Here is a 14,447-nt window from a genome sequence, read left to right as displayed (position 1 = left end):
GAGGGAAAGATTAGAAATGATGAAAGTAGAAAAAAGTTGAAGAGCATGAACAAGGGGTCACATGGTGTTCCCGTTAGCTCACTACTATAACTTGGTTCTCCATCTGGCTCTTGAGCTGTTGACTAGGGCCTCTGTGGTCAGATGAATAGGACTTCAGTCGTTTCTTTTGGGAAGGGGGTCGAGGGGTGAGGGGTGTTACATGGCTACGTGATGAAATCAACAGCCTGCTATTGTGCTAATTACCTTTTTACGTTAACAGCGTTATAAAGTTTCAAGCTTTGTTGTAGCTAAAAAAACAAAAAAAAATAGTTGGATGTCTCTGTGGAATTTGCTTCGTCCTCTGTCTGGCTGTTTCGGTGCAAGCTCCATGAAGCAGGAAGCTCTCCTCTCGCTCTTTGAATGGAATAATTAACTGTGGCATATGCGAGGGCCGTGGGTGTACCATTTCTGTTCAAAGGCAGCAAGATAATTTGATGGTTATGTGCATCTGTACATTTGTATGCTGTGTAGTGGTTGCACCATGTGGGTGTTTGTGTGAGAGCCACAGAGCGGCATGAAAGAATGAAAGTGGGAGAGGGAGAGAGAGACAGAAAGAGAGAGTTATGTACACAAATAAATCCGGGGGGATCTGGACTGCACTGTAGGCCAGCGAGAGTGCTCACTCTTTCTCTTCCCCCTCATTTTCCGCTGCCTCATTTTTTTTTTCTCCACTGCTCCAAATGCTAGAGCCCGGACTAGATAGTTAAAAGGCAGAAAAAGTGGTGTGTTATTAACTGGGCCAGAAAAGACGATGTTTTGTCTTCATGGCCGATGGGAAGGACTCTGCTGTGCTGCTGATGAAGAATGCGGTTAAGAGAATGAGTCAACAGAGAACATATTTCCAAGAGACCGAAGTTTCTCTTCGCCAGAGTCTAAGCCACAGTGCTTTATGCACTGGGCCGGCTGCCATGGTGGAGAAGGAGAGACGGAGAAAAGGAAGAGAAAACTGCTGAAGACAAAACTTCACCGTTTTTATCTGTCTCCTGGGACTTTAAACTTGTGTTAACAATCTAACCCAAATAAGTGAGCCTTTTCTCACCTTCACAGGAAGGTTTCCCAACATAAAACGTCTGCTTCATACGGGGATCGACTACTGCCCCCTCTCAACCACTCAGCCGGCCTCTTTCTACACATTCAGCCTCAGAGGATCCCTTTAAAAGGCTCAATATAAATAGAATTGTGAGAGAAGAAAGGGCAATAATCTGATATCATCTGATTCTCACCTCAGGCAAGCCTCAGGAAGAGTTCACGCTTCCTGAGGCTCGTAGGCATCAATTTTTACTCTCTCATGCACACACACATGCATTCATACAGACACCAAAGCTGTTTGTAAGAAATCTTAAGAGCACATCCTCACTGTGCATTTTAATATGCATATTATTTTCATACATTACACATGGCTTTGTGTGTTTTGCATATCGATTAGATTTTGATCTGCTTTCTGCATCTAGCTGATTATTAAAAATAACTCTGAAACTCTGAGTTATTGAGTTATTGTTTAGCAAGTCATAAGTAAGTCTCAAGTCTTTGCACCCAAGTCCCAAGTCCTCAGCCTTCAGTTTCAAGTCCTAAACAAGTCATGATGTGCTTTTTACCAGTAAAAATATAATACATTTAAAAGAATCATGAATGCTTTCTGAAATTTGGAAGTTATTGCGTCTCTCTTTATAATTTTCAACCTGCAGCTTTTTGTTGATCACCACATTGTTTTTGTATGCTAACAAAATTGTTTTTGGTATCCTTTTTTCAAATTAGTAAGTAACGTAATGTTAGTTCTTCATGGTTCTCTCCTTTACCTTGATTATCGGATTGATTTAAACAAATTAGATCTGAGAATTTAAGTGTCAACTTGGTTGGAATAAATAGCATTAATGTTGGTTGATTCAGGAAACGAAGAGGAAATAAATTAATTTTCGGCACACTGTTTAAGTCCCACACCTCAAATCTTTGGGCTTGAGGGGAGATATTGAGTATTTCAAGTAAAAAGGCAATAAGCCCAAGTAAAGTCATGGGTCATTGCTTTTGAAGTCTAAGTACAGTTACATGCCTTTTTTGTTTGATCAAGTCCACTCTAAAGTCACTTAATTTGTGACATGAGTCTGACTGAGTTCAAATCATGTGACTTGAGTATGAATTCAGCATAGGCTGTAAGAATAATGGACGTAGCTACTGTGAGGTCACCTGGTGGTTTGAATGTGGAAATTAGCTACAGAGACCAGAACCATTTTTGTACCAGGCTGTGAACATGTTTATTTCTGCTGTAAAGTTTAACATGCGGGTCGATGGGGATTGACTCACTCCTGGAGCCAGCCTCAAGTGGCTTTTCAAGGAACTGCAGTTTTTGTCAAAGGCGTTGGCTTCTTTTTTCAGCCCTGTCATGTGCCTTGAGTTCACACTGCTGCTGTAACTACATCTAAATATTTCCTGTCCTTTTGATGATATTTGGAGCGATTTTGCAACCAGACAGCCTGATATGAAAGTGATCACCAGAATAACTCAAACAATAGTTAGACATATGACCTCAATCTGCATCTTAGTTTCATTACTCAAGTCTAGAGTTGTGGTACACCAGCACACCCAAATACACTAAGAATCCCACTGCAGATATTTCACTTTACATGCAGCCATGCCTTTATTAAATGAAAAACGAGCACAACTCCTGGCTGATAGGAAAGCCCAAATATGAGAGTGAGGAAAGTAAAAGTGAGAGGGAGAGAAAAGTCCTCATCCATGGCCTTCATTGACATGTAAATAGGTCTGCATGTTTTTGTCCTAGTTGAGAAAGGTTGAATGCCCGGTCATGTACTGAAGGAGAAAACACAGGGACAATTTTTGTGTGAGAGTGTGTATTTGTACTTGTGTGTGTGTGTGTCTTTTGCTCAGAACATTTATTGGACAGGGGGATTAAACCAGTCAAGAATTCTTCTCTTTCTCGCTATAAAGCATTTCTGTGGAAAACAAGGGGCTTCTCTGTCATTTTCCATTTTGAGGTGAATTAGGGTTTCTGACTACCCTTCTGGAATCCCCAGATTTTCTCCAGATGAAACTGTGGTCTTGTGGGTGAAAGCGCCGCAGGGCTTTGTCTTGAAGAATGTGCAGCTTTTAATAAAAGATTTATTCTTTCTTGTGTTGTCATGTGCTAAGATCTAGCCAGACTGCGGAGCTAGGTGGCACAGGGAGTGTAAATTTAGGAACTGGGCTGTCGGCTTACACGTTTTAATCTAGTTTAAAGAGAGGAAACAGTATCTTGCAGTGGACCTCATGGTGAAGTCAAGTTAATTCTGATGTACCAGAGACTTTCTTCACTCAGTGGGGTTGCGGCCTTGGCGGATGAGTGTTGTTTAAAGGGTTTAGAGACTGATAAAAACACGATGTTTAGTCTGTACTGTTTCCAGCTGTAAATATGTTTGTATTTAGGCCCGTGTGTGTGTGTGTGTTTTTGTGTGTATCTCTGTACTTGCATCTTTTGGGAAGCAAATCTAGATTTCAAATGTTTGGTGGAAAGATATTTTGGCAAAATGAGGTCATTCTGGCCCATCCCACTTCTTTTAAGGGCTATTTCAGGTTTTCAGGGACTTGGTTTTGGGGTTTGGGGTTAGACTTCACCACAAACTCTTAGAAAAAAATATCTTTAAAAAAAAACTTGCAAGATCTTTATAAACTTGCTCTAACTTTCTTTACTAACTTTGTCAGTCTGTTTTTTGTTGCTGGGCAGTTAGTACACAGTAGAACCGTTCTGCTGCCCTCTAAATGTGCAGACTGTGACTCCAAAACACTGATTTAAGAGAGGCTACAAAGTTCACAAAGGGGCAGAGTTGGCTGATTTTCTCTCTGTGGGTTGATCACTATGAGTGACCCCTTTTATACTAAATGTGATCATTTGATTTAATGTTGATATAAAAGATTCTTTGGCCACTTTGGGGCAGCAGAAACCAGTTGTGAACACTGACATTATTATTACCTTTTAGGTTGATATAGCAAACTTGTCAGCAAACTGTTGCTTACTTACACATTCAGAGTAGGGCTGGGCGATATTTCAGATAATTCATTATGTTTTAAAATCAATAAAAGTGCAATATAGCTGACAGTGTCTTTGTAACCAGCAGAAACCCTGACAACTAATACTATGAGTGAAACTGCAGGCAGCTGCCAGGGGGCGATCGAGATGTTTTTGTCATCCATCTACAGACCGTGGTGGCGTGCTGCCCAGGGCTGGACCCAAATATTCGGCTATTCGAGTATTAGTTAATTAGGTGGGTATTCAGTTTTCAATGTAGGCATTTTAATATTCTTTTTTTTTTGAGAGAACAAATGCCATTTAAGTGTTTGTGACACTGCTGCTGTGCCTGTCACACTCACAGACACCGTAATTACCATTTTACAGAACGGTTAACAACAGGTTTATTAACTGAGTTGAGCCTTTTCTGTCCTGTGAGCGGCACCGAAACGCAAACACATGAGCATCCCCGCAGCTCACCCACGAGTGGAGCTGTTTCCTGCAGCACAGAGCAGGTGAATTTCAATATCTTCCATAAAGTGAGGACACTTAAAGTGAGGAAATTTAACAGACTAATTTAGAACACTGGAAATGGATTGTTGTACTGTTAACTGTCTGATTTTTTTTTTTTTTTAACTATAAACTAAAAAGTGTCAAAGATGTCAAGCAGTCGGAGGCACACTGGGCTCTCTCTCACCTAATTTAAACTCCATGGTGCACGGTATCTCTCTCTCTCTCCTTGTGCGAGGTGCAAAGTGTCGGCGGGATGTCTTTCATCCCCTCAACGACCAAAGCTACGATTATTAGCTGTTGATTAATGTTGATGCTCTGGAGCCCAGATGATTTATTCAGTACAGCCCTAGTGCTGCCATGGCAAAAAAATATCACAAAAGATAAGTTGTTTTTACAGGATAAATAATGTTAACACTTTTGTTACTCTACCCTCAGTTAACTAGCAGACTATGTCTGGACTGTGGACCACGGCTGTATAAAGAGAACTGTATACAGCTTCAGAGGCAGGGTCTAGTTTATTTATTGTAAAAGTTGCTCAGTGGTACCTGAAGCCAAAACAAGTTTGACTTTCTAAGTGTAAAATTTGTACAGCTTTTTCAGCCTTTCAGAATATTATTGGGCTAAATTGAAAAAAATCATTGTAGTGATATTTTGTTGGGGTTGTATAGCTCACAAAAAAAGTACCCACTGATTTAGAGAAGTCTCTTTCATGATGTAAGTCTATGGGAAAAGTCCTCTTGGGCTCAGTGACATCACTTGATGGAGCCGTAAGTTTGAAATCATCGGCCTGACCACTATGTCAAATTGGCTTCAAAGCCCGACACTGTTCCCGGGGGCTTGGTGTGGAACCAACTCCTCTGTGAAGGGTAAAAGAACGGTCACAGTGACATCACATAAACAGAGCCTTTTTTTATGTAGCAGAACACACAGCCTTTCACTAACTGCTATAGTGCAACCTTAGTTATCTACATTATAGCTGACTAAAGTAACCTATATAGTTACTATATCTCAGATAGCATGAACTTTTATGTGACTGCAGCAATGTGCTGTTATTTCTCTCACACACCAAGAGAGAGGTACAAGTAAAACTTCAAAGATTTACTTAAAGTATTCATTGTTACATGAACAGTTTCCTGTCAGTATTTTTACCATTAAATCTTGTGTTTTTCAATTAACTGATGCATAGCTGCATGTTGCACTTTACCACTGTAGTTGTATAAGGTTGAGCTAATTTAACTACCTGATATATCAGTGCATCGTATTCTGAAAGATCATCATGTGTTTGTAGCATCACTGTCCTGGGTGAAATATGTATGTCTATAAAGTCTTACCTCTGCCATTATTTGAGAAATGCAGAATGTCATTTTAATGTGTATATCGAGATACATGTTCTACACCGCAAAAAAGCCCCGAAAATCTTTATATTTTATTTATAAACCCCTCCAAGTTTTACTGAGTAAACTCATTCGGAGTAGTGTATCTGACCATCTGAAGTCCAATATTCACATTTAGCTCTGTTTTTGGTCTCTACCAACCGCCTCGCCACTCTGTGTATTAATGTCTTTGATCACATAGGGGGAGGGGCAGAGTGGTCTCACCTCTGGGCCAGGACTGAAGATAGTAACAGTGCTGTAACGAGCTCTGTGTAAACATTAAGCAGGAAAGATGTGATCATGGGCGGCACGGGTGCGAAGTTTTGATGCAGTGTGTGTGTGTGAGACCCTCCACAGGAGATTCAAAAAGCAGCTGTAGCAATTAGCGGTTAATACAAAGAGGAACAGCAGGCGTAAACGTCCGCAAATTGAGAAGACAATGAGACTCTTACCCTCTGAGCAGAGGGCAAGATCAGCCGCTAAATTACACAGAGGATGAATGACTGTGATTGACATGCTATGCCTTTGTTATTGTTAAGAAAGTGCTGCCGACGCACATATTATATGTCACACCAGAGGCCGAGGCCTGTTGTGTTAAATGTCACACCCGTCATGTCTCCTTTGATTGTGGGATGTTGCAATACAGTGTATAATCACACACCACACTGGCATGATGCCGCCGTTGTTTTGTTTTGTGTAAAAAATGCAGAGGCGGAATCAGGGCTTGAAATTATCACCAGTCTCTAGCCAAATGCTGTAAAATATGCAAGTGGCTGTTAGATTTGCTGAACTCAACAACGAAAAAAAAACCACAATGGTAATCCATTCAGTAGCTGGTAGATTTGAAATTAAGTTTTTTGTCCACCAGCCACAGTCAGGTGTACTCTTCACCAGCTAGTCACTAATTTTGGTCTTTCTGCTGTTTGGTGCTGAGCAAATCGTGTGGTTGTTAAGAGCTTTTTTTACCGAAAACAGCTGCCTGCTGCAAAAATGAAATGAAAGGAGAAGCGATTTGAGTGAACCAAAACAGTGAAGTTGTAAGCTGGACAGCCAAACTGTGGCCATAAAGCTCCGTAAAGTTGAGGCGAACTGCAGAGTCAGGTGACAGTTCTCAGCTCGAGCATTTTCAGAAGCGTTTAGAATAAGTACAGTGTAAATAAAGAAGGCATGCTGCTTGTCGTGCTCCTCCAGAGGTCAAGGCAAGTGGCACTGGATTAGTTGGGCCTGAAAAGAATGTCTGTGGTGGGCTATGCATTGTGGCACAGGCTTTTCTGACGCTGTCTCTGATGACTTCTGATTTGTGCGTTTGATGCTATTTTGAAATGAAACCAAACCTTTATGTATACACCTTTTACTTCAACACACTGGTTTTCCAACTCTCGTCACTACTGAAGCACAAGCTTATTGTCACTCTAAAGACCTGGTATCTTGCAAGAAAACACTCAAGATTGTGTCTTCATCTGGTTGAGGCTGATTTTATTTCACACTTGGCGTTGAAATTCTTTTCGAATGGATCTTGAGTGGCTGCTTGTGATAGGATTTTGCCTCCATGCTCGTGTTTGACTTTATCTGTAGAGAAAACTGTCAACGTTTCTGAAGACTCATCACACACATTTGTGCTCAGCCATGAAGCCACACAAGAGGATTGTTGGGTCTATTTGCATAATGGATAGTCCTAGAGGGAAAAACCCAAACTCAGAATGAAACAGCTGGATACATGAGAGCCATGGAAACAGAAGAACAGAGGAAGAGAAGAGAAGAGCTCCCTGGTCTATGTTTGGTAGCTTTGTTGAGCCATATGTATTTACAGCAGACTTGACTAGGTGGTCCTTCCCAGATGTCAAGGACACATTTGTGTTGACACTACATATTTAGATATATGTGTCCCCAGGTCAAGATGCATCCTCAGTGTATTTTAGGTATCTTCATTCATGTTTTTAGAGCTGTTTGCTTTGATGGGCATATTTGTCCTGCAGCCTCAGAGCCTGCTACTAGTAATTGTGTCAGAAGAACTAAAATGATGGTGCTTCAGGAAACATTTGTTCCTCTTTTGCACTTACCTTTTGGCCAAATCATCCCAGGAGCATCAAGAACTAAACTTCAGAATAAAGTCTTCAAGGATTCAAGGATTCTTTATTGTAATTCCAGCCATGAAGTCTCTGTGACAATTAAATAAAAACATTACAATAATTAAAACACTGGGTTAATAAATAAGTAATTATAAATAAATAAAGTGAGCAGTGCAGTTTGTAAACAGTAAAATCCTAAAATTTAAAAATTTGAAAAAAATATATCAAAGTGCCCTGAGGAAAAGAAAGTATAGAATATAATATAGAATATAATTAATATAATGAAATCAATATAAATTAAGTATACATTAAAGTTTTAGCAATTCAGGATCAAAAAGGCACTGTGGTGCAGTTTGAAAATTTAACTTCCATTTTTTTAACTCTCCTTTAATATAAATGTCAGTAACATCAAACAAAATCTCTACTCCTAGTCCTAAAAATATACTGGAAAATTCTAAAATCTTCAAAAAACGGGGAAATTTGTATCCAAGTGCCCTGAGGAATATAAAATATAGAATACACCATAAAATAAAATTAAAACATGAACATCACAATAAAAGTCGCAGCAATTCAGGATCAAAACAGCAGCTCAGAAAGGCAGTGTAGTGCCGTTTAAGAAATGCTCTGATGCAGCTGTGTTTGCCTTTTGAAAGCAAATCAAACTGATCCCAGATTATAAATGGCTCCTTAGTTTGAGACATTGCTGTGTGTGTGGAGAAAAAACAGATGAGTTTGAAGTCATTGTGTTGGTCTTTGTGATTTACGATTGTGTCATTTTGTGAAGGAGACATATAGAAGATGACACACCAAGACGTCTGTCTCCAGATTAGCCGGAGCGCTGTATCTGAAGTTTCATGTTTTTGTCTGTTTATGGTACGGAACCACAGTAAAGCAATTAGCAAATAAGTTAAAATTAGTTTGCCCTGTCTCCCTTCACTCTCTTTGAGACTGCTAGTTTTTAGCTATATAACTGTCATTCACTGTAAATGTCAGTGACATCAAACAAAATTATTATAAGACTCATTGCTTGTGTGTAGCTTCCTTTGATGAAAGTGGAAGCAGCGTTTTTGAGATCTTAAAAAAAAGGGCCGTGCTAGTGTTGCACAGTATACTGATACTGGAAAGATACTGCAGTAGCCTGTCATTAAAACAGTACTATACCCAGTAGGTGATTTTGGGAGGAGGGGTGGGGGGTTCCCCTTCCCCCTTGTAAGCAAAATGACTCCTTGCTAAACTGCAATCCCTCCCCATCCCCCTCAAACTTCACTACTAGGCTGACCACGGTCTGGAGCACTGCTCTATCAGCATCTGGATCTATGAACGATAACTTATTGAGAATTATTAATTTTGACTGAGCATTTCTATATTAACGTATGTGGCATTTGTAGCCTTTACAGCACTGGTTAAGCAGCCCAGAAAACTTACACACCCATCACATGCGTTTTAAACAACTCACATGATGTTAGCACTCATTTTCCTGTCAGAGGCTTTGTAATCAACTGCTTTGTCTTTTTAAAGACATAAAAATGAATCCATAATGATAAATTAAATACTGAATGTCTTCTGTGATTATTTATCCCTTTTTTCCAAGTTGAAAACAGTCAGTGTTGTTGTTAGCCCTCCACAAGTAATGCATGATATCTGTCTGTTGACCAGTCAGAGACTCTGGTCTTGACTGTGTGGGCGATGTTTAGCAAGCATTCAGGCAAAAATATTTTCCTTTTTTTTCTTTTATTAATACAAAAGAAAAAAAAATCATGTTTCATGTTTAAACTGTTTTACATTTTTGTCATGGTATTATTTCAGTATTGGTATCGAGATATTCCTTCTTTTGGTATTGTGACAAAACTGATTCTTGCAGTCAAAAAGGCCATCACCGACTCCAGTACTCTCACATAGTTCCTGCCCAAGAGTATTTGGAAGAATCGAAAAAAACAAAACAAAAAAAAAACAACAAACAAACATATATTTATATATATATATATATATATATATATATAAATCTAATCCACTCTGGAAGTTTTATTGTAAAAATGTGAAGTCTGGTCAAGTCAAAAACATTTCAAAAATATTAGGAATTCAGCATTTTCTAACTGTATTGTCACACAATACAGAACTGCATTTTTGCTCAACCAACCACACTGTTAGTTCGGTAGGAAAGCTTATCAGATCAGCTGTGAGATCCACACAGGAGATGACACATGAAAAGTTAATCAAACACTTCAAACTAGTCTGGTGATGGTGGCTATAAATAACGCTGTGAGAGCAGAGCTAAGCAATAACCTCAGAGAGCTGACGAGCGGCCAGCAGCAACAGTGGCACGACTCCATTTGGCCCCATTTGTCAGAAAGCCTCCCTCATGGGAGACTGTCAGTCAACAGCGCTGCTGAGGAGGGGGGGGCAGTAAGGAGGGGAGGGACAAAAAACAGAGGAGCAGTGCAGAGTACTTGAGACAAGAGAAAGTCAAGGAAAATTGTATCGTGTACAAATGTAAATTGCACATGTGCGACGTGTTACTTATATGTTAGGCGTGTTAGTGGTGGGTCGTGTGTGCATCCGTGTGTTAGTGTGTGTCCGTGATATGTTTTGCCATTGAAGTGTGTGATGTGTGTCTCGGTTGAAGTGACTGCAAGTGGCAGAAACTGAGCCAAACACAGCCGTGAGCTTGTTACACGCTCACAACAAATTTATGTTGGGGAATGCGCTTTTCATGTCTCCGTAAATCTTATGTAAATGTGCCAGTCCCACACTGAGCAAGGAATACCAGAGAGGGTGAGAGTGGTGAGGGAACCAGCTGAGGAGAGAGAGCTGGAAAATATTGACTGTGTGAAAGGAAACTGGTAAAGCCAGAAAGAGCATGAGCACCAGCAGACTTAAGCCTGGGAGATTCTCATCAAAGTAGGATGCAAGAATGGCAAGATAAACGGATCTTAATCAGTGTTTTGTTTATCCTTCCTCATTGTTTATGTAGTTTACCCAGTTACAGATCTGTGATCATCCACTGGAGTATTTGTTTCAGTGCCATCGCTGATGGGAATATGCAGTTATTTGAGCCTGAAATGAGAGCTGCAACATAAAACTTATAGTTGATCCAAAGTTGTTGCTCTTCTATTTTTTTTTTTTGTTTTTTTTATCATGACATCATCCGTGATTATGAGCTTAACTGCCAAAACTACACATTCTGTCACAAGCTCCCCTATGTGTGCTGTATGTAAAACTCCCACATGTAAACATTGAGAGCATTAGGGTTTTTAAGGCTAAGATATGTCAACAGTGATACAGTCTGTCATAATCCAATTAATTGATGTGACTTCTTGTTTTGAGTTAAAAAATTGACAAAATAGGTGGTATTTCTGGACTTCAAAAGGAGTACTGAAGGATGTTACATATATCTATCTTTATTAGATTAAGCTGATCTGCGATCATATTTCAAAGACGAGCTCAGATTTTAGACCCAGTATGTATATTTCTCTAAGTTCAGTCAGAGACACTTTTCTCAAAAGAACTGACCAAGTCCCACCCCTCAAAAGTAAACTTGCCAATCATAATGTAACATCAGCCAGCTCCGGCAAGGGTCCGACAACTACACGGCTTTGCTCCATAGACTCTCATGTAATCGTTTTAGGTTTTCTTAATTTTAAGGCTGGTTATGGTGGATTTTGAGCTAAACATTGTTACTGTTAACAATACTTGTTACCTGGAGAGGCTGGAAAGAGATTCTTCCCTGTTCCAAAACCAAAATCAAACCCTTAAAAGTGTGCAGTTGACTCACTATCTACTAATGAGATATCCTACTGAATGTATACACATGCTGCTTCTGGTCAATTGACTGTTTAAAGTAATGCTGTTAGATATGGTGGAAAATAAAGGCTCTGCTCTCAAACCAGTAACCAGAATAATTGTCGTCATCGCACATTTCTGCAAACCACAAATATTCAACATTTGCATGTTACTATGTGGTGGATACATTGAAATTTTATGTTTCTTTACTATTATTTCAACAACGCTGTGGTTAGTGCTCGGTTAGGTTTAGGTGAAAAAGCACCCGGTTATGGGTGCTTTGCTTGTTTTTTTTAAACATTATTTCGGGGTTTTTTTATGCCTTTATTGATAGGACAGATCACCTATGGAAGGGGGAGGGAGGGGGGATAACATGCAGTAAAGAGTCACAGGTTGGAGTCAAACCTTTGGTCCCTGCGGCAAGGAAATAGCTTCCGCACATTGGGGGCCCGCTCCACCAAGGGAGCCAAAGGGTGCCCCAAAGATCACATTTTGGCTTAACATACTCAGTTTGGGTGGCACAAATCCCACTGGAAACGTAGGATATGGAAAGGTTTCTGTAAGAAACAATCACTTTTCCTACCACAATTCTGTCTGGAAACTCTGCAATGTCTCAGTAATACACAACCGCTTCACTTCTCACTCTCCGAGCTGGAAAACAGCAGTGTTTAGGTAAAACACCACTGCTTTTTGTGGCACAATGACTGCTATAAACACAGCGACAGGTCACTAAAAACACTCGCAGTTGTTTGCCAAAAAGCTGCTGGATATACAGCAGTGACGCCCTATAAAATAACCAATTTCATTTGTTTGTCTTGAAACATGGTCTGCAGTAACCTGCAGCCTGGCAGGCATCTCTGCTAGGTGACATGCCATTGAACATTCCCTCCACCTCCCAATGACAAAGCCAACAGACACTATGTCACTTGAGAATTGTTGGCAAGATAGGTATAAAACGTATAAATGTAACATATCTGCGTTTGCAGAAATTACAAAACCAACATTTTCTTCGAGCGACTGAGCTGCTGCACTTAAAAGGAGCTCTCTAAGAATCCAATCACCTTCAAGGATTGTGCTTGAGGACCTAATCCTCCCAGCACTACATTGACATAAGATGTTCAAATCTCTGTAAAGTCAGCAATGGCTCTTACAGAGGAGGTTTTAGTGATGGAGGGAGCTAAAAGTACAGCAGCCAATGATATTTGCATTGGGTGAACAACATAAGGATAGTTGTATTATCCAAAAAAAGGAAGTCAAAGTTCACTATATTACTCTTTATTTATATAGTCCTAATGAAAACCTGGACCTTGGCAGTGTTAGACCGCCAGGCCTCAGGACGCCCCACTTCCAGCCTTTTATAAGCTAAATTCTCTTTGGAATCCTTCCACAAAAAGCACTTGCTGGCATCGTAGGCATGGTAGCAGCCTGAACCCACGTGCCGCACACAAGTGCCTTTGTCTCTGAAATGGCAGATGATAGCATTCCTGACTGTCCCATGGCCAACTTTTCCTACAACTGAAATACACATTCCTGTGTTTCTCTGCTCTTACTGCTGAAAGGAAACATGAGATGAATCGTAAGCCAGATTCGAATTGATGTAGTGCGTCTGTTTTATGTGTTAATTTTTCTCTGACTCAGCACTCTGAGGAGCGAAGTGTCTTTTTTATGCATTAAGTTTTGCTTATGCACAAACATTTTGTATTTTTTGGCTCCCCGGCACTCAGCAGAGTATAGAATGACAGAATTACTTTTAGATGCAGATTAGTCAGATACTGTAGATGCATATTAGACATTATACACATTAGATTGTTTCCTGTTTGTCAGCTCTCTTGTCACACCAGCACTTAGCTCTCTGTTTGATGCTGGTGCACTGCTCTGTATGATCTTCATCTCTCCTATATATCCTGTCTTTTTCTATGTTTTTGCTGCCAGGCTCTTAACTCCACTTCAGCAGAAAAATAACTGCTGTTTCTCAAGGGAGATCCATTTCAAAAACTCAACCCTTGTTGTGGATTTTACTCCCAAGAAGCTGACTTTTTCACATCCTCACACACAGAAAACTCTGCCTAACATAAACAAACACAAGGTTAAACATAGTCTTCACAATGCATGTTGTGAATTTTTCACACATTCTTGGATATAAACACGCACAAATCGACTCGGGGAAGTAAACAGAGTGACATAGGGTGAGGGATTAGTGAGGCAGAGAGGGAGACAAACACAGAGGAAGATAAAAGGAGAGGCGTGTCAGAGTTGTCTATAGGAGTAGACTTCACTGCTTTACTTTTTTGTCCCAGTGAAACTCTATAGCGCACATACCAAAGCACTCACTCATTATGTCACTTTAGCCTTTCGGTTTCCGTCTTTCTGTCTTTATTTTTTGCTTGCTGGTTTAAGGGTTTTTCCTGGCAATTGTTTGTTAAAGGCGGAATTAGACTTTAGCCAAACTTTGGCCGAAACCAGCATTGTAGTCTCACTGGTTTCACCTCAGTCTGCTCTTAAACCACCAGGATTCCATAAAAAGAGTGTGAATAATTAGTAATGTAACTGTGAGGATAAATCATAATCAAAAGACGTAAGGATTAGCAGGAATCATAGCTGTTGAGATAATAATACCAGTATCAGTAATGCCCACAATAGTGCTTAAAATGCTGGATCGAGTATCAGCAAGTACAA

At 40.0% G+C, this 14,447-nt stretch overlaps 1 protein-coding gene across 4 annotated transcripts in view; it reads left to right on the top strand.

Moving 5' to 3' along the window:
• LOC121959483 (disabled homolog 2-interacting protein-like) overlaps window positions 1-14,447 on the top strand; it is a 198,486-nt gene that overhangs the window by 14,485 nt on the left and 169,554 nt on the right. The window lies entirely within an intron of this gene.

The sequence above is a fragment of the Plectropomus leopardus genome, chromosome 20, assembly GCF_008729295.1.
Source record: "Plectropomus leopardus isolate mb chromosome 20, YSFRI_Pleo_2.0, whole genome shotgun sequence".
NCBI classification, from domain to species: Eukaryota; Metazoa; Chordata; class Actinopteri; order Perciformes; family Serranidae; genus Plectropomus; species Plectropomus leopardus.
This window is presented reverse-complemented; position numbering and strand designations above follow the sequence as displayed.